Source organism: Rhinatrema bivittatum, chromosome 13, assembly GCF_901001135.1.
Source record: "Rhinatrema bivittatum chromosome 13, aRhiBiv1.1, whole genome shotgun sequence".
In the NCBI taxonomy this organism is placed as follows: Eukaryota; Metazoa; Chordata; class Amphibia; order Gymnophiona; family Rhinatrematidae; genus Rhinatrema; species Rhinatrema bivittatum.
The window spans coordinates 16744772-16764993 of record NC_042627.1 but is presented as its reverse complement, the minus strand read 5'-3'; the positions used below and the strand labels follow the sequence as shown (position 1 = coordinate 16764993).

The 20222-nt window shown below is 41.7% G+C and overlaps 1 protein-coding gene across 4 annotated transcripts in view; it reads left to right on the top strand.

Annotated features, from left to right (window-relative positions):
• Positions 1 to 20222, top strand: part of PPCDC (phosphopantothenoylcysteine decarboxylase) — a 352571-nt gene that overhangs the window by 26880 nt on the left and 305469 nt on the right. The window lies entirely within an intron of this gene.

The window sequence follows — 20222 nt, the reverse complement described above, 5'->3', positions numbered from 1 at the left end:
AGTTTTTGCTTTGTTGTGAATGTGCTGTCACACATGGGCACCTAGAGGTCTATCTTGTAGTGTTTTGATTTTTCTGTTTTAGTCTTTGTGGTTAAGCACAGGGACTTCTGAGACTCTCTCTCAATGTCACACAGTGACTGACTGACGAAAGCAGGATTCATCTCGTAGTCTCCAGGTTTCACAGCTCCCTTGCTCTAACCACCAAGCTATACCGGCAGCCCCCAAGAGGCAGCAGAGGTTGCTACATAAATAATTAAATGAATCAACAGAACCAGAGCAACCTCAGCCAAGTGCTTACAATGCAGTGTATTTTTAAATTAATGAACTAGTTGATTTTAAGCAGCAGTCCATAATTGTTGCTCCAAGAATCAAATTTGCAGGGAACTTACTGTTTAGCTGACTATTTTCTAACAGTAGTTAATCTCCAGCTCCCTTTTCTCCTAATGTTGTTTTAAAATTGCATGATTTTATTCTTTATTTCTGACTGTGTTTATGCTTATAGGACTGATTTCAAAAGCATGCAATTTAATAGTTGATGGCAAGGAAGGCTGAGGCACATCTAGTGGGTCCACTGAAGTATTTATTGCAAACATTTGAGGTTGGAATGGAGTTGAGACCACATGTATTTTCAGATAGCTTAGTTGGCCCCTCTCTGTCATATGACTTCAAAGAGTAAGTGCATTTTACAGGAAGAAAGGTGCTTCAAAAGTGCTGAGGGAAGGCATTAAAGTGAGAATTGTGAGCAGGCTGATTAGGCTCTTATCTTGGCCTAGTTGTTGCATTGAAACTGAAACCTTGACTCTGTCTTTGGGCCATAGTCCATCCGGAGCAGGAAATGGAGAGCCATCACGGAGTAAAGGCTCGGTGGTTATAACTCTGTATGTGTTGTACAAAATGCTATCCTGTAACACTTGCAGCAGCTTTCAAGCCCCTTCAAAGCCCTGAGAAATCTGTAGTCCGTGCTGTGAGACTGAGGTTTTAGGATTTGAGTGGAGCTATAATCATTGAATGGGCTCCAGTTTGACTCTGTGTTGCTTGCAATACATATTCAGACCTAGCAGAATAGCTTACAATATCAACCTAATAATTGAAGGTTGACCGACGTGCCGCAAATGCGCAGTAGAGACCAGCTCTACCGCGCATGGGTGGGCGAGCACGTCGGTCTGAGCCAGCGTCAGAAAAAAAAATGGCGGCGTCGAGCGGCGGCGGGTGGCAGCAGCGGGTGGCAGCGAGGGACTGACTGAGAGAGGGAGGGAGGGACTGACTGAGAGAGGGAGGGAGGGACTGACAGAGAGGGAGGGACTGACTGAGAGAGGGAGGAGAGAGAGGGAGTGGGACTGAGGGAGGGGGAGGGAGTGGGACTGAGGGAGGGGGGGGAGGGAGAGAGAGTGAGAGGGAGTGGGACTGAGTGAGAGGGAGTGGGACTGAGTGAGAGGGAGTGGGAGAGGGAGGGGGTGGGACTGAGGGAGAGGGGAGGGAGTGGGACTGAGTGAGAGTGAGTGAGAGAGTGGGACTGAGGGAGAGGGAGGGAGTGAGTGGGACTGAGGGAGAGGGAGGGAGAGAGGGGGGAGTGAGTGTGAGGGAGGGAGGTAGGGGGTGGTGAAGAGTGAGGGGAGAGAGAATGAGGGGGAGATGAGAGACAGAGGGATATAGCCCGTTTTAACGGGCTTAACGGCTTGTAATTTATAAAACAAAAGCTCATCATATATGGCCTATATAATAAAAACATATCACAGAATGATTTGCCCATACAAGACTTTGTATTTTACTTTTGGAGTACTTTATGGTTGTACCTTGCCTTGAGCTTTTGGAAAAGCAAGAGGCAAATAAAATTGATTGAAGATGCAATACATTTCTACACAGAGTAAGAGAAGGTTAGCATTCCTAGTCCATGGAGAGGTAGTGAGTCTTGAGATGGGAATCAGAGAGGTGAAGAGATGCTGGCAGCCCATTAGAGAAAGAGGTTGTGCAAGATAACAGGAGTTAGAAAAGCAGAGAAAATAATGACTAAAGAGGTAGATATTACACTGGACTGAAGGGGAGCTATTGGAAATCTCTAAGGACTGGCATTATCAGGTCCTATGCCTTGGATACTGAAGGCACGGTTTGAGAGTAAGAGACCATAAGATACAGAGTTATAGGACTAAGGACGTGAAGAAACAAAGGCAGTTTAAGTATCTCAGCAGACACAGAAAGCCTCCAAAAATGGACCTCAAGCTGATGCAGTCTTTTTGAGTCTGAGAGCCATGCAAGAGGCTCTGGATGGTGGAGACGCCCTTGTAATTATGAGAACCATGATTGCAAAATGTTTTATATATCTGTTGTAGTACTGTGGATGTATTTGTAAACCACTAAGAATTATATTTTGGCAGTGTATAAACAAAATACCACTGGATGGCATTTCAGAGGCGGGAGCATTATATTTGAAAGATAATGTGTTTAGGAAAAGGGTGTATGGTTCCTTAAATTGGTGTGTATGGTCCCTTTAAAGATTTTGGCTGTTGGGTGATCATAGTTTAGCAGGAGCTATTAAAATGGGCACTTTTGGCAGGTTTTTTCCCTTTTGGTTCCTTCCCTTATTGGGGAATAGCGGGTAACAGGAGCATCTAGTATGTGACTGGCTGGAGTAGCCAGCCCAGGACCCTCCCAGTTGGGAATGGGACCCCGTAAAGGATCTTCCCCTCAAGGGGAGAGGCCCATAGCCGTGGAAAGGGTTTCTTCCTCCTCTCAAGGAGGTGAACCATTAGGCGAAAAGAAGAGGTCATTCCTTCCTCTGAGGAAGGGGTCCAGGAGTTCAGGAGTGGGGTAAATCTTAGAAGAGGAGTGCCCCAGGGTATCCTTTTGAGGTGCAGTGATATGGAAATCATAAAGGAGGTTGAAGACCACAGGAGTGTGAGTAACTCATGTGACTGGGAGTTGCATTTGGCCCCCGTTGGATGTGAATGTTGACATGGGTATGCCATAAGGCGAGCCCCTGTCCATCCAGAGTTGGGAATGGGAGAGAGTAGACCATGGGGGAAGAGAGGTTCTTTGAGAGAAGATATTTAAGGGAAGGAATATAGCCTTATGTTTCTAAGTAAATTGGGATTTTCTGCGATTCTGACTGTTTGGAAGTCCATGAATTTCTGATGTATTCAGTTATCCAAAATGTAACATCCATGTATATGCTTGCTGGCTCGTTCATCCAGAAAACCTAAAATTAACTGTTTTGGAAGGTTGAAACTCTGTGTCTGGCGCACTTATTTAGCCAGCAGTGGGGTGAAGCCTGGTTTCAGGGTTCCTGGAGGGCAGTTGATGAGTGGCCTCCCTGTCCAGTCAGTAACAGAAGAGAATGGAGTTGTACACTAATCCCACACATCTGGAAAGGAGGACCCTTATTAATAGAGAAACCCTCTCTATTTTATGTACCCTGTCACAGATCTGTAGATATTAGAGAACTGAAATATGAAGCATAGCTGTAGATGAAGAGTGTGACACCAAGAGGTTAGAGTCAAGAAGGGAAAAAGAAAATACAAAACTGTAAGTGAAGAAATACTTGCTCTGGAGCAAGATTGTAATTTTAGTGAAATTAAGTCACTGGAACTTGAGACAAGCCATGTTTTGACTTGCTGAAGACAAAGATGCAGGGTCACTCAGTAGGTGCGAGAGAGGTGGCATGTTGCCAGGATGAAAATAGTTACTGAGGCTAAGAGATAAAATAAATAGTCCAGTGGGAAGGAAGTAAAAGAAGAAGAAAAGTAGGTGAAAGAAATAGGGTCTTGGGTTTTGACCTAGAAAAGGAGTCTATGAATGGAAGAGAAATGACCATAGGAAACAGAAGGGACAGTCAGATAAACAGAACACAGAGAGGAAGTGCAGGGAGTATTTTCATAATGTTCAAAATGGTCTGATAGCACTAGACTGTGCACTAGGAGAGAGGCAGAGCTGAATTGCAAAGACTAATGCAATGGTTGGCTTGGTCAGCTCTCTTGCTCAAAGCATAGGTTCCTGGCTTGACTAGGTGGCAGCTGTGCTCCAGCAAATGGTGATGTTACTAATGGATGGGCTCTCTTTTTTTTTTTTTGTTCACCTTCAGCCCTCCAGATTAATATTTTTGTCTTTCATGTTAGTATTGTTTTTATTCTGCCTTGGTGTGCTGTGCTGTATAGTTTTTTTTTTGTTTATCATCCATGCCCTGTCTGCTATCTTCTAATAGACCGAAGGATATAATAAGATGGCAGACAATAAGGCCCAGCTAGTCTTTATCTTCTCTATCGCTTGAACATGCTGTGTGGCACTAATAATTTTAAGCACTATGCTGGGATTCCTTTCTATGTAGTAAAAGCTTTAGAATGACCTTAAGGGAATTGATTACATCCCATAGTGTCACATGGATACAGAGCTGTCCAGATCAGTCCCACGTTCCCATCTGAAACTCACCGCATGCCATATGAAATGAGCTGGTGGTCTTCATCCAGTTCCTGTGGATGGGGTGTCCCATGTCACTTAAACCATCATCACAGTCTGTACTGGCTGGCTCGTTGGCTAGCGTTCCCAATAGCAAGGTTAAAATATTTGAAGGTACATGGAAACAGGATGCCTATTGAGTTCCTTGAATTGGTTCTTCCAGGCTAGGGGTAAGGATGTCTGGGGGAGCATGGTACAAGCTTGCACTGTCAATGCCGCCTCTATACACACTCTGTGAATTTATTTATTTATTTTTAGATTTTTATATACCGGTGTTCCTATATGAAATAAAGATCACATCGGTTTACATTGAAACAGAACATGAAAATTGCCAAAAGGCATTACATAGAACAAGGTTATGAAACTTGGAACAGTGTACATAAGTTCAAAATTTAACAATAACGTTGTAACATTGATGACCAAAAGATAAAGGAGAAGAAAAAAAAAAAAAGACTTAAACAATTAAGTTGACAGGTCTTATTGAGCATAAAAATTATAACGTATAAGTGAGAAAGTCTCAAGTGTCCTGCAGCAAGAGATTAGATACCGAAGTAGGTAGTGGTATGGAAAATGGGGGTTTGTGAAGAAGATATGTTCTTGCTGGTTGGAGGGGAAAAAATGATGATCATGGTCCTGGAAAAGCTTGGCTAAAGAGCCAGGTTTTAAGTTTTTTTTTGAATGAAGAGTGGCAGAACTCAAGCCGAATGTCTGGTGGGAGCGCATTCCATTGAATGGGGCCTGCTGTAGATATGGCACATTTATGATGCGAGGATTTTGTTGAAGGTACATAGTGTGCCTTTATATGCTCCTCTGATGGGTCTAGAGGAGGAGTGAGGGCGTAGTTGGTTACATAATTGAAGAGGAGAGATATTGTGAATGGATTTATGAATTACGGTGAGTACTTTATATAGGATCCTTTGCTTTATAGGCAGCCAGTGGAGGAGCTTGAGAATGGGGGTGATGTGATCTCTTTTATTCGTGAATATTTGATGGGCTCTAGTTACAAGTGTTCAAAAAAAAAAAAATAGCCACTGGGTTTTTCTTTTTCTTTGTACAATTGAAAATGTACCTAAAGAAAAAAGATCACATTTTGTAGTTAATCTAGCCTTTGTCAGAACTGCCCTAAGAACTTCGAGGTTGCACAAACAATACAGAAGGAGAAAGGGAAGAACGTGTCTCCTATTGTAAGCTCTAGGCACCACTGTCCGTTTTAGGTAGAACTTCCAAACAAGTAACAGCCGTTGACTATGCAAAGCCTTACTTTTTACACATTTTAATAACTTTTGAGGGACTTTTTGTAGTGCTTCTGAAGGGGTGCCAGAAAACGTTGGTGTCTGTTCACAGGACAGAGGTACAGCTCTCACTGCCTTGCCGGAGTGCTTCGGCCCTGCTCTGGAGAAGTGTCAGTTTCTATGCCTGTTCAATTCTGGCCTGTCTTCTGCGATTGGTGGAAATTTTGTGCTAAACTTAAAGCATGAGGTTTTGGTGATGTGGAAGTCTTTTTTCACTGGAAATTGAGATTACCATGGGCTTTGAGGGTCTTTACCTTTTGATCCCGTCCAGTCTGAGCTAACCTGTGACGCAGCGGTGAGAGGCCCTTTAAACCTATGCCAACCCTCTGAGCTATTTTACATTATTTTCACACAAGATTTCAATTTATTATACAGTCAAAGCACTCCAGGAGCATGTATGAACTAGATCTGGGATTATTATCCCAAGCATTTATTTCAGCACTGGGATTCTAAACTGAAGTGAGAAGGGAAACTTCTGGTTATTATTGCCAAGATACTTAAGTAGGACTGAGGCAGATTGACTTTCCCCAAATCACAAAGAGAGTTTGTAGGAGAACTGGGACTAAAACCCAGGAAGTCTGACTCCTAGACCTGGGATCTCCCCTTCCTTCCTTCCTTTTTCTGACACTGATCTAAATCCAGATTAAAGCAGCTTGGATCCTAGCCAGATTTATAATCGTGTGTTTTAATTGTCTTGCATTATCTTCTGGCACACTCAAGGCTTCAGACATCCAGGGAGTTCTCCCATTTTGTGCACATGGGAACAGCTCCTGACTGCATTGTAAGATGGAGAATATTTATACAGCTTTAGTACCCTGAACAATTAAAACCTCTGTTCTTGTTGGCGGTTAGTTTTCTGCTGGAATGTATATTACTAGAAGTTACTTATTTTTATTATTATGTATTCTGGAATGTAGTTAAAGTCTTTCTATATCCTTGAAAATATTTTCCAGATCACCATGTAGTATCCTAGCAGAAATTATTCCTGCCAGCGACATGTAGACAAATCTATTCATAGGAGCACCACAGTGACCTTCCTGAACATATAATTGTTGAAAGGGCCACTGTCTCTGAAACTGGTTCCACAGACCACAAACCTTGAGCTAGCAGAATACATTATTTATCAGCTCTGTTTGGTTTTGTGGTTTTTTTTGGGGGGGGGGGCTGGATTACAGTTTTTGGGGGCTGGAATACAGTTTCTTTGTGCTAGCTGCTCTTTGCCTTTCCTGTGACTAGATAGTGATACTGAACTCCGTGGGGAAAAGGCAGCAGTGTCCGAGCATACATCATACCACATTCTAGGTAGATTCTGTAGGACAACATTTTACAGTTGTTTAGTTTCAACTAAAGTATTAAAACAGTCTAAATCTAAAATATAGCTGCTAATACAGTCTGCTAAGAGAACAGCGTTGCTATGATATAATTTTAAGAAATCAGTTGGGGAGAATGGTATCCATTTAAAAAGTAAAAATGGATCTAATGGATGAGCAGTTGCCAATTTAGAAAAGAAGCACACTTTTTTTTTTTATGGTTTAATAATTTTGACACAACTCAGAAATGCTATACACTGACAAAAACAATGCCAGACGTTTTACATTTTATCCCCACCAGTCAACTTTAATCCAACCATCCCATATAAATGGTAGCAAACAAACAATCGGTAGGAGATCAGACCATCAGTATAACATCTCAAGGCAAGAAAGAGTGGTCAAAGATTAAGATGTCTAAACTTCACAAGAATCAAGCATGAATATTTATTAGGTCTGAAGATGTCACTGCACAGCATTTATAATCCACATAAATGGTCCCCTGACATGGACCGTGTTTTTGATTTGACACTGTCAGGAGGGACCTTATAAAGTCAAGTCAAAGAGCATAACAAGAGAGTATTCATCTTGGAGAAATAACCCATTCCACTTAGATCAGTCACATCCAAGCTTAGCACAGTGTGGCACCTTGAGGTCTCCTCTGGTAATTGTTCAATAAAAGGTGATCAAGTCTGACAGAACAAGCATAATCTTTTGAGGATCTGGCTAGAGCCACACACAACTTCAAGTGGGCCATATCTATCATTCCAGCATTCCATTCAGAGAATGGAAGTGGCACTTTTTTTTTTTTTAACTAATTGTAAAGAATACATTTCTTGGCCAATACATAGGCCTTAGCCAAAAATAATCTATGAAATCTTCCAATGAAGGTATGATTCCTTAAATAGTACAGTAGGCAAAATTCGGAGGAAAAAATCTTTTCCGGTAAATCACCCCCAAATGTCTAGTTACACTTTTCCAAAATAACTGTATTGATGGGCTCTCCCATAAACAATGAAATAGCATATTGCGTGCTTTACATTTGACTTATTCAAAACAATAATCCTCATCTTTGCATGGACAGGAAAATGTTTAATTCTAATCAGAATACAATATTGACATTCAAGAAGGTCGGTATTTAGTGTAACAGCTTTAACTTCAATAAGATGTGTACATGCCACAATATCTGTAGCAGTAAACTGCACATTACAGTCCCATTTCCACACCTCAGCAGTTTATCACCAAGATGGAAGAATTTTGAAGAGAATTTAAGAATGTGACACTAATACTATTTCCCAGCCATTCAGATGCAAAATAAAATTACATTTAGCAGAATTATAAGGAGATTCAGATCGTACAAAGGTGGAAGCAAGGTAATGCCTCAGTTTGAAATACATAAAAACTTTTCCTAGCAAACCCTTGGGTCCTGAACAGGTTTCAAATGATTCCATAACTGCAGAATTTGGCATCAATACATCCCTAAAAGTCAAAACCTTCTTATCTGCCAACCTTTTGTAGCTACAATGCACTGAAGCTGGCGGAAAAGTAGGATTTCCAAAAATAGGTAAAAAAAAGAAATATTGACCCCTCCCCACACCCAGATGTCTTCCTCAAAAACTGCCATATGTTCCTCGTTGAGATTACTAGCATGTGGGAAGCCATATGGCACAGTAGTTGACTTTTATTCACATGAAGAACATTTTAAATCATATGGATAAACTATACGTCTTATCTCCGCATCCACAAAACGACTAGTGCCTCTCAGCCAGTCAGACGGGGGGAGCGCCATATTATAATCCACCATCCAACAAAGGAAGCATAAGAACATGCCATACTGGGTTAGACCAAGAGTCCATCAAGCCCAGCATCCTGTTTCCAACAGTGGCCAATCCAGGCCATAAGAACCTGGCAAGTACCCAAAAACTAAGTCTATTCCATGTTACCATTGCTAATGGCAGTGGCTATTCTCTAAGTGAACTTAATAGCAGGTAATGGACTTCTCCTCCAAGAACTTATCCAATTCTTTTTTAAACCCAGCTATACTAACTGCACTAACCACTTCATATTTACTCTAGCCTTTTTAACTTTCCACAAAAAATGAGAACATAGCACAGTAAGCAAGGAGCTATCCTTGGGGTGAAGCACAACCGGGAGCATAAGTAAAGTAAAATAACTTGGGAAATAAACCAAGGGTATCCTGCTCTACATTGGCAAAGGAACTTTTTGTCAATTTGCAGAACATCAGCTGCATATAAACAAGAAGGAACTGCAGATATCAAAACATCCAAGTATTTAAGCTTTTCCTTTCTTTCTTTCTTTCTCTTTTTTCTTTTTTTCTTTCTCCATTTTTATATACCACAGTTGTTCCAAGAGAAGATCACAACTGCATCATGACATAAGTATTAAAGGAACCAATTACATTCATTTCAAGGGTTCATATTTCATACAATTTAGGAATAAGACACAAATTTAGGTGAAAGACACATACACTGAGGCGGCCAGAGGATGGAGAGAGAAAGGGAGGAATTATGACAAAAGGGAGTTTGGTGAAGAAGTTTCTGATATATTTATTTGGGGTGGGTTGGAAGGAAAGAGGTGATGAGTTCTTAGGTTTTAAGTGGAATAGCATCCCAAGCTGGAGCCAGAATACTGTAACTGTAAATCATTGTGATCTTCTTTTGGAATGACGGTAAATAAAACATCTAAATGAGTAAATAAATACCTTAATCTATTTGCCAAAATCTTGGCATAAATTTTAATATTTTGATTTAAAAGAGAAATAAGCCCGTAAGAATGGATTTTGCAGATCACGCCCTTGCTTAAGTATAAATGAGTAGTAATCACCTTTGGCATACACTGAGGCATTAGTCCCTGTTCCACTATCACAGATATAATTGGAGGCTGGACTACATGATCAGATAAAATTTTGTAAATATCAGAGTTCACTTCATCCTGGAAAGAAGGGAGAGAGCCAATAACGTGTATCACTTCTTGTGCGCAAAAGAGGAGCATTCACTTTGTCTAAGTGATCCTGTAAGAGCTGCAGAAGTGCTAATCTATCTCTGGATAAAGCATCTACGTTCTCTAGAGTGTAAACTCTTTAGAATTGCTTAAAAACAGCACAGATATTCTCGGCGGTATGATGGAAGCATCCACCAGTATTTCTGGTCGTACGAATGAACGTAGACCCACTAAAGGTTTTAACCAAGCAAGAACAAAGCTTGCCTGGTTTATTACCATACAGTCAAAATTTAGGCTTAAGGGGATTCAAAGAAAGCTGCACCTTTCAATATAACATTGTTGTAATGAACTTCGCATTTCAATAAACGTTCTCTACGTTCTCAGAGTTGCAGTGAGTCTTTGCTTTCTTAAAAGAATCAAGTTTGGACTCAATGATATAGCTAATAACCATCCTTTTTTTTATCTTTTTGTTTATTAACTCACAACATAGCTAGTGCTGTTTCCATGGGGTACTGCCTTGGCATATTGCTCCCATTTTTGTAGTAAGAAGAGTGCAAGTTCTGAATCTTCACGCAGCCATAAACGCATTCTCCAGAATCTGTCACCTTCCAAAGAAATCCCAGTCTCTCTAGTGCATCTAACAGGGGCATGGCCAGATCTAATTTAGGGTTCAATCTTAATTTCACAAACCGAGCGAATCATTTCTTCAGAGACCAGTAAATAGTCAATCTGGGATTTAGTAGCATGCCCCCTAGAGAGGTGTAAAATCTTTATCTGAGGGGTTGAGCAGATGCCATGCATCCACAACTCCCAGCTGATCATTCACAAAGGAGATATCCTTAACTGGCCCCATACTTTATCAAACCAGCAGGAGCATCTCGGGCAGGCTTTACCACACAATTAAAATCACCTCCAATAAGAGAAGCCCCATGAAATAGCAGTAATGAACCCAGCCGAAAAGGAATGGAAATAGTTGTTAGGAGCATAAAGAGAAGCAATCAGCCACTATTTTCATGGCCTGAAATAGAATGCTGTACCTGAAAAGAAACACTTTTGTGTATCAGAATTACAGCTCCACACTTTTTTGTTTTGCCATACCAGATGAATACAAAATCTTAGATACCCAATTCCTCTTCACGTGGTCTGCATCAGTCAAATGAGCCTTGTAAAAGTGCAGTCTGCCTTCCTTCCTTACTACGTTTTGGCTCTTAATGGGTGCTGCAGGCCTGCCTATTCCATGTTATGTAATTAAAGTGGGTCGCAGTACCACGACCCCAAAGGTAACATTAATGAATTGGCCACAATGAAAATGGATGACCACTGCACAGCTCCATCAGTAGCCCTCCAGATGATCCAATCAATGAGGCTACAATATTAAACCACTTACACAGGTTGGTACATTCTCAATCATTGCAACCCAACCCAACCCAACTCGCTCCCAACACAATCTTCACACAAGCAAGAAGAATATTCCATAAAGTCCCGACCAGGAACAGAGGTCCAGTCATTAGGCTCATGGGTGCCACCTCCAATTGCAAAAATCAAAGGTGGAAAAGATTGTAACAAGAATTTTTAATGTGTCCTCTCAAAAGCAGTGTGAGCTGAAAAACAAGGGCTCATTCAATGGCAGTCCAGCCGCCAGCGGTGTGTATCGTGGCACTAAAAATAAGCTATAAATCTAGCTCAATTGGACCTTCTGGAACCACATCATGCAAAAAGTATAAGGAACTGTCCGTTATCATCATTAAGACTCTGAAAGTAAGAAAGCTGCGTCTGCTGCAGTATCAAGAAACTATTTTTCCATGGTGCCACACTTTTTTTAGTTTTGTGGGGTATTGCAGACTGAATTTTATTTTATTATTGAACAAAGTTTTTTTACATAGTGTTACCTTGGAGGAAAAGTCCTGGAACAAAACCATTTTTTTTCCCCGCGAACTGCAGGCCTTGTATCGATTAAGTTTGAAACGTAACAGTTTTGTGCATATAAATTACCTGGGGCCTACTCACAGCCGGCGCCTTACTGCCATCTATGTGCGCTTATTTGGGGGGGAAAAAAAAAAGTTTGCTTTGCAGATGAGGTACATTTAGTTGTGTTGGTAACCAGGTTTGACGCAAATGCTGCAATTCTCCAATCGGGATGGATTCTGTCAAACCAAGATCGTTTGCCCTCCATCACCCCAGTTTGCTTCTCAAGGCCTGCACCGCATCCCCATTGCTTGAAACACACTGCCCCAGTGCCTCCATTCGCTTATCCACTTAAGTTACCCCAGCATTCAAAACCTAAGTTTTGTCTGATAGCTTTTCAAAATTGGCTTTCAGTGCCCCCCCCCCACCACCAGCTTGGGTACCTTTTTTTTTTTTTTATCAAAACACCAGTGGCTTCACTTCCAAGCAGACTGTCCATGGGTGCATCCGCCCTCTTGTTATCTCCTGGGCGCAGCTTCTCCATATCTTTCCTCCTCCTTGGAGAAATACACCCAGAGCAAAACACGTAGAAACATAGAAATGACAGCAGAAGAAGACCGAGCGACCCATCCAGTCAGCCCAGCAAGCACAGCTGTCTCCAGATCAAAAGATGAGTTTTGCTGTCTGATGAAGGGGATCAAGTTGCACCAAAATATAGATTTTTTTTTTTTTTTGTGGGTGGCACCCGCTGTCTAGTTCGGACGCATCTGGCTCAGTTCACTGCCCACGTGACCTCCCAAGAAGCACGGTTTTAAAGGTCCATGCCTCTGAAACATTCGTGTACCTATGGTCTGCTGTTTGTGTAACTTGTAAGGTCAACTAACTGTAAAGGGCAGGAGATGCTCAAGGCTTTGGTTTTCTGTGGCAGCTCGGAGGTAGATTCTGCAGCAAGGGTTAGAAACCTTTTCAGCACCTCTTGTGAAATTCTCTGACATAAATTACATGTGTTTGTGCAGTAGAGCACTGTTCTGTGTAAACTGGGTCTCCGGCCATGCTCTCTGTTTTTCTTACCCGTGCCTCCTTTCTCGTACATGATTCACAATTCAGATCAGCTGTTTGACCTGCAGCATGCTCTTGGACCCCAGTATCCAGCTAGATCTCTTCTCTTTGCCCCTCCCCCCTCGTCCCCCGCAGCTGCTGGCTTCCTCTCTGTTAGTAGTGGCCCTTGCTGCCGCCAGTGCTGCAGGGTTTCATTTACCGTGAGGCCCACGGGGCCAGTGCTAATCTTGCAGGGATTTGTTTTGGCGACCACCCACCTCCCCTGTAAATGGAGTCCTGCTTGCATGAGAGTCAATTGGGAGTAGCAGGAGGGAAAGGGCCTGCACTAACAAGAGAGGAAGCTGGAAGCTCAGTGGGAGCAGGGACGGGTGAAGAGGCGGCTCCCCCACTATTTTGTGGCCATGGCATGTCAGGCAGCCTTGGCTTTGGATGTTAGCTGAATGGTGGGTTTAATTAGCTGTGCTCATTGTATATAGTGGTGGAAGGTGAGGCCACAAAGGAGCTGAAGTTACTTTGCAACTCTCTTCACAGAAGCAAAGGGAAGGATCAAATAACGGGACATGAGGGGATTTAGAAGTACAGGGGAGGTCAAATTAAGATAAAATGTAATTACTTCAGAGGTAGCAGGAGGTTACTTAGAGTAAAGGTTAATAATACACCAGGGCCTGGGAGGATTCCCTCAAGCTTGTACAAAATAAAACACACACACAAAAACTTGGAAAGGATCCTGCAAACCAAAAGCTTTCTTTTTTTTTTTTTTGTAGCAGTTTTAATATGGCAAAATCCATCGAGACTGAAAAAGGTCAGATATCTCCACTTTCAAGCAAGATTTGGCTATAGACAAGACGTCCACTGCACTATTTTTAGGTATTTTGTGTTTTTAAAGAGGCTTTAAGTTAATTATTTTGAGGGGGGATATAAATAATAGGGAATAAAAGAGGGTTTAGAATTAAGGAAATACATTGAGGGACTTTTTATAGCAGTTCCTATGGGTAAAAAGTGAGTTACTCATGGAAAACGTCTCTCTCTCCCTCTCCTGTGCTCTGTATAGCCAAATCTTGCTTGAAAGTGGAGCTATCTGACCTTTTTCAGTCTCACTGGGCTTTGCCATATTAAAACCGCTACCCAAAAAAATGAAAGCTCTTGATTTGCAGGGTCCTTTCCAAGTTTTGTTTTTGTACAAGCTTGAGGGAATCCTCCCAGGCCCATGTAGCTTTGGATTTTCAAAACTGTGCATGTTTTGGTTGAAAATGTACCCCCAGAAAAAGCAGGTGCAAATCTTTGTTGGCAGTCTTTCATTTGAGAACTGGTGCAAAATATACCAGTAAAAAGTATCCATGGATTTTGCAGCAATGAGGATGTTTTGAAATTGCCCTGTAAGTTACAGATGTTAGATGCAATGTGCGAAGATTTTTCTCTAATACTTGCTATTAAAGAGGCAGAAGCTGGAAACAAATTCATTCAGCTTTTTTGCATAAGAACCATTTAAAAAAGATAATGTTACTGCCACCAAAAGGATTTCTGCTATTGGATGAGGCTGCACTTGGCTACACGTTAAAGAAAAGGATACCAGGGTATGCAAATGGATTCTCTCTTCCCTTTCCTATAGGGTTTAGTCTTTTTTTCATACAGTGATATGATTTAGTAAGAGCATAAATAAGAACCATATTCTTATCCTATTCAAATAGGATTAGCTAAATTAATTTCCTGTCTGCCTCCACCGCCGTTGTAGCTTCATCATCTTAGTTCCTTCTTTCATATTTTCTGTAAGGCAGAGATAGAAGCAAATAGGGACTTCTGAATGTCACTTAGCTACTGTATTGATGAACTCAAAAGCCTCCAGTCACAATTCACTCAATAAATAAGCTATTTGGATCGTAGTGTTGGTGAAATTAGATAAACCTGTGTATTAGAACCATTACTAGTCATTTGTTTCTAGGAGCATTGGATGAGTTCTTTTATTATATTAGCATCATACTGCAGTATATCTGTAATGTTGTTAGATGGTGTGACACATCTATTTGGTGGTCTTCATAGCCATATAGCCATTACTGGTCAAAGGAAAACCTTTGTTTTCTGAGGATCATCGCCTTGTAATGGTGGAGAGGCTTAAGTTACCCAGTGAAAACTGAGCGTGATGTCTGGCGCTCCTGCTCCTGGTAGGGTCTCTTGTGGTGGTAAATTTGAGGGAGTGTTTCTATACAAAGGCTAATCCATGAAGTCCTCAACAGTAGATCCAGTAGAGGAAGGCTGAGGCTCCAATATATTTGAAGTCAGAAGACTACAACAGGAAAGTGGCCTCGGTCACTGCAGTTTGCCTTGCCACTTGTCCTCACCTTCAACTGCCAAGATATTGTGGACCCAACTGTGCATCTGTCTGTACATTAAACATGACACATGCAGGCTTCTTTTAGTCCCAAACTTTCTGTGACAATGAAGGATTGGCAATGAGGGCAGATCTGTTACGTGGAAATCCCCAGCTAAAAATCTGTACATAGGTGGTTGCATGATTGGCACTAGGCATCAGTGCTGGGACAGGAGTTGCTTTTAATAGTTGTATTTGCAATTGAGCTGACCTCTTTAGGATACTGAAATGGGAAGGGACTAGATACAGTACTCTAAAAATAGCCTATTCTATTTCTCCAAGTTGGGAAACTGTACCCATAGGGATTGGCATTTCTGCAGTCAAAACAAGCGAAAGCTAAACTTTGGAACCTGAAATGTGAGAGTACTTGTTCACAATTCAAAGAGCAATTGTGCCTTGCTAACTCCCAGGCCACAACACAAACACTGTTGCTCTCAGCAAAATCTGGCATGCCAACTGATAGAAATTCATAGGAGGTATACTTTCTTCTGTCTGTTCCCCCTTTGCAAACGCATCAGGCGTGTGCCATATTACCTACTCCTGCTAAGCAGGTGACATTCAACTGTTGATTCCCCTCTCCCCCAAGGCCCAAACCCAGATGCAGCCATTTCTAACCTTAACACCTGCCTAGAAAAAAATATCAACCTGGCTGTGCGAAAATAAGCAGCAACTGAATCCAATTATCCAGACTTATGTCATCTCCCTCCTGGCGTTAGTAGATGGGATCACATCTCTCTGGTATTGTTTAATCTTCACTGGTTACCAGTTGATTGGCAGATCAAGTATAAGGTTGCCTTTTAGTACACAAAATACTGTCATTGGATTCTTTTGCATGGGTAAATGCCATTCTTCATATCTATAATCCCACAAGATCACTTCGGTCATCATGATGGGGAATGTTTAATGTCCCTTCAGTGCATCAAGCATGTCTAGCAGAGTCTTGAGAGAGAACATTTTCAGTTGCCGCTCCAGTATTCTGGAACTCTTTGCCACATGAACTCTGGCTTACACTGTGCATTAAAACATTTAAAGCACTATTGAAAACTTACTTGGTCAGACAGGCTTTTTAGGGACGAGTTCGTTTTTGCAGGTCCTTTAGGACATTATCAGGCTTTTGAATTATTTGTATTGTACAGAGTCATTGTCCTTGTTTTATGGCTTGATATGATTTTATTATGTATGTTTGGGTTTGGGGTTTTTTTTTTTTTGGTGAGCTGCATAATGTGGTATATAAATGAAATAGACTACTGCAACTCAATCTACATTGGCAAGAACCCAAATATTAAATAGATCCCATGTTAATAATGCTGATAATAAGCAGTGGCTGTTACCTAAGTCAACTTGACTAATGGCAGTATGGACTTCTCCTCCAGGAGCTTGTTCAAATCATTTTTAAACCCAGTTAAGCTAATTGCCTTAACCACATCCTCTGACAGTGAATTCTAGGGCTTAATTGTGCAATGATTGAAAAAGAATTTTGATTTGTTTTAAATATGCTACTTGCGAACTTCATGGAGTGTCCCCTAGCTCTTCTATTATCTGGGAGAGTAAGCAACCAATTCATGTTTACCTGTTCTAGTCCTCTCATGATTTTGTAGACCTCTATCATATCTCCCCTCAGCTATCTGTTCTCTGAATAGCCCTAACCTCTTTAGCCTTTCCTTGTAGGGAAGCTGTTCCATCCCCTTTATCATTTTGGTTACCCTTCTCTATACCTTCTCCAGTGCATCAATATCTTGTTTGTCCGCACAAGTGGAGATCGGTTCGTGAATACGTCCATAAGATACAACACTTTTGCTGGTCATATAATGGTATATATGATGCTTCATGCACAAATTATTCAATTTGTGAACTGAAGAATACACACGTAAGCCCCTGAGGCAGCCGTCTTGATACGGCGAAACTCGGCCAGAGTCGGGCTACCTTTGTGTCTCCACTTCAATAAAGGAATTTTATAAGACGATTGGCATCTATTCCTTTCTTCATCCTCACCATGGAGTGATACAGAGGCATTATGACATTCTCGGTTTTATACATCATTCCCTTTCTAATATTTTCTAACATTGTTTGCTTTTTTGACCATTGCAGCACACTGAGACAATGATTTCAATGTATTGTCACCTATGACGCCTGGATCTTTTTTTCTGGGTGATAAATCCTAACATGAAACCTAACCTTGGGTAACTACAGCATGGGTTATTTTTCTCTATATGCATGACTTTGCACTTGTCTATATTAAATTTTGTCTTCCATTTAGATGCCCAATTTGAATTTTCTACTCTCACAATTTATCACTATCTGCTTGTGAATTAACTACTCTGAATAATTTTGTCTCATCTGCAGATTTGATAGTCACTTGTCATTCCCCTTTCCAGATCATTTATAAAAAAAAAAATTAAAAATCACTAGTTCAAGTACAGATCCTTCCGCGTCGCAACTAAACCCCCAAATATATATCTGATCAGCACTAGGAATAGATCTTTCTTGGGATCAGTTCCAACCCTCTGGAAGTCTGTATAACTCAACATCAGAATAGCTCCTAGCCTTCAAGAAACTACTTAAAAACTTAGCTCTTTAAAGCAGCCTTCAGACCTGATGAATGGTTTCACTAACATCTATTATAAAACCGCCTCTCAATATATAGTATAAACCCTTTAATCCCTGTGTGCATACCAGCATTGTCCAAAGATGCTATCCCTATAATGGATATGCTTCTGTGGCATCCCAAATTACAAACTATTTAACCCAATCTGTTTGCCTGCCCTAATATTTGTATTTTTGTAACACTAACCTACTGTACTATGTGCCCACAGTGACTTAGCCTTAATGTAAACATTGTGGGGTAGATTTTCAAAGGGTTACGCGCATAACCCTTTAAAACCCCCTCTGCGCGTGCCAAGCCTATTTTGCATAGGCTCGGCGGCGCGCGCAAGCCCCGGGACGTGCGTATGTCCCAGGGCTTTGAAAAAGGGGCGGGCCGGGGGCGGGGCGGCGGTCTGGGGGCGGTCCTGAGTCCTCCAGCACAGCGGCCGTGCTGGAGGTTCGCGCACCGGCAGCTGGCCGGCACGCGCAAGTTGGCAGAAGTAACTCCATGGAATAAGGTGGGGGGTGGGGGGGGGAGTGAAAAAAATGTTCCCTTCAAGGCCGCTCTGATTTCAGAGCGGCCTTGGAGGGAATTGGGAAAGCCATCGGGGCTTCCCTTGGGCTCGGTGCACGCAAGGTGCACAAGTGTGCACCCCCTTGTGCGTGACGACCCCAGATTTTGTAACATGTGCGCATGTTATAAAATTGGGTGTACATTTGTGCACGCACAGGATTTAACATCGGCCTCTGTAAACTTATCCTATCTTCCACTTTGAACTCTCTGGTTGATAAGTTTGATGTAAACAAATGAGGAGGATGATGGAAAGGGAAATTAGTCTGCTTGGTGTCAGGTTTGCTATCAGCAGTAAGATTGCTGATGAACTCTCTGAAGTCCCCTTGGATATCAATGAAAGGGTAATAACTTTCTGCCTGTACCTCAACCAAAACCAATGTGCCCTTATTCCGATCTTGACATCCTTGCCTCCATCTAGAATGATATCGTTATTCTGGGCAATTTCAAAGTCTAGATTGAATATGACAAATTTGGAATGGTACTGTTGGCAAGAATGATGTGAAGAAAAACCAGTGCTAATGGCATCCTGTTCTTGATCAAGTATGGCCTCATTATGAATACAATCTTCCAGCAGAAAGACTAGCTCAAGACTATTTAGAGGTATATGAAGTTGGGACTGGCAGCTTTTAGACTACATCATCATCATAGGGAGAAACCTGAGCAGTGTACTGAAAGGGAAGCTCTTCATTCATAGTTGTTTTGAAGCTAAAATTAGACTTGTCACTAAAGACATCCAGTTTTGCAGTTGATTGCTGCATGATAGCCTACTCTGCACAGGACATGAAAGCAATTCTAGAGTTCAGCACTTTATATAAAAGACTTGGTCTGTCTTTGAATGTAACCAAGATGAAGGTCTTTTACCATCCTTCCCGATGTGAACATCCTTTGTGTATTTATGAGCATAGTGAGGTTTTGGACAATGTGGAGCACATCCCATATATCAGTAGTTGCCTTTCTCAATGAGCTACCAGTGAAGAAAGTCTTGCACCAGTTCAAGTGAGCTACTGATGCCTTTTTCAAATTGTGATAACATGTCTTTGAAAACAAAGATCATTTGAAGTTGACAACGGTCTTGTTTATAAGGCCATCATGTTGACCACTATTCTGTACTGCAGCAAAACCTGGACTCTTTACTGATGCCATATTGAGACCTTTGAGGGCTTTCATCAGTGGTGCTTGTGTTGAATCCTGCTGATCAAATGGTAGGACTACCAGACCAGTGAGAGTGCCCTCCATGAAGTGCATCCACTGAAATTTTGCTCTTGAGAAATCAACTATAATGCACTGGCCACTGAGTCTGGATGACCGAAAATTGCCTCCCTTGCCAGTTTATCTCCCAGCTCTCCATTTGACCAGTGTTTTATAAAGGTAGCCAAAACAAATTGTTTAGACATGTTCATGGTTTGGATGTTATTGACATCCAATATCTGGGAGAAACAAGCTGCTAATTGTTTAACATGGTGCCCACTGGTCTGGCAAGGCATGCACTACTTCAAGGCCCGATAACATTGAGGAAGAAAAATGGTGGCACAGGAAAGAAAAGGTATCCAATTAGGGGCCGCAGATTTGACTCCTTTGAATATGCCCCCATTTTGAAAATGAATGTGTGCATCCAAAATTGGGCTCCTCGAGCATCTGAATATCCACCAAGCCTGATGAACATCATCCTCGATTTGAAGGACCATCAACTGACCAGTGGCCTTGAGCATAGCCAGCATTATATAGTGACC